Raw genomic sequence first — 903 nt, forward strand, 5'->3', positions numbered from 1 at the left:
TTTTTGAACACAGAAACTAATTTTAAACAATTAAAAATGAAGAAAAACTAACATAATTGAACTAAAATCTCAAATTGATTAAGAAATTGATGAGAATATTTTTCATAGATTCATCATCATTCAAATATGTTAAGAAAATATTTTTGGCATTTTTGAATATTGAAAAGCATTTTAAATGAATTAAAAATAACCAAAAAAAGAAATAATTCACAAAAAATATTAAATGGAATCATAAAAAATATTAAAAATCATTTTTAGAAACTAGAATTTAAAAGTTTTTTTTGCAATTGGTCCCATATTTTTATGATTAAAAATAAAGAAGTTATGAATTTTTAAAATAAAATGAAATAAAAGGAAATTAAATCAGAAATTAAAAATAAGAAAAATCCACAGCGCTTGGATCCCACTTCATTAATTGACGTGGCTGATCACAAGGCTGGGAGATGCGCACGCATGGTGAACCAAAGTCAGCAGCGAAACATGAAGCATTAAATGAAGTCAACACAACCAAAGGTCCAGATTAGATCATAAGCAACAGATCCAATGGCCATAAACTCGTCCACATGGGGACAGTGGTGGAAACCACCGTCTTCTCCGACGAGACTCACAGTTCCGGCCAAAACATTTGCAGGTTTCAAAACCTTCACCAAAATGCACGATCTATATATCAATGGAAAGCTAGGAAGCAAGGTTCAAGAATTGAAGTTCAAAGATCAACTAATGAAGTTGAAAATTGAACTTGAAAATTGGAAAAGGAAACTCAAAATTCCTTTTAATGGAGGTTGGGATTTCACTTGTGCGGAACTTCAAGGTGCCTTTAGGTTGGTTTTTGAAGAGAATGCAACCTTCTATTTATAGCCAAGGGTGCTGCATTGCATGAAGAATCCGTGTGCATGTGAAGTT

The sequence above is a fragment of the Lathyrus oleraceus genome, chromosome 4 (assembly GCF_024323335.1).
Source record: "Lathyrus oleraceus cultivar Zhongwan6 chromosome 4, CAAS_Psat_ZW6_1.0, whole genome shotgun sequence".
In the NCBI taxonomy this organism is placed as follows: Eukaryota; Viridiplantae; Streptophyta; class Magnoliopsida; order Fabales; family Fabaceae; genus Lathyrus; species Lathyrus oleraceus.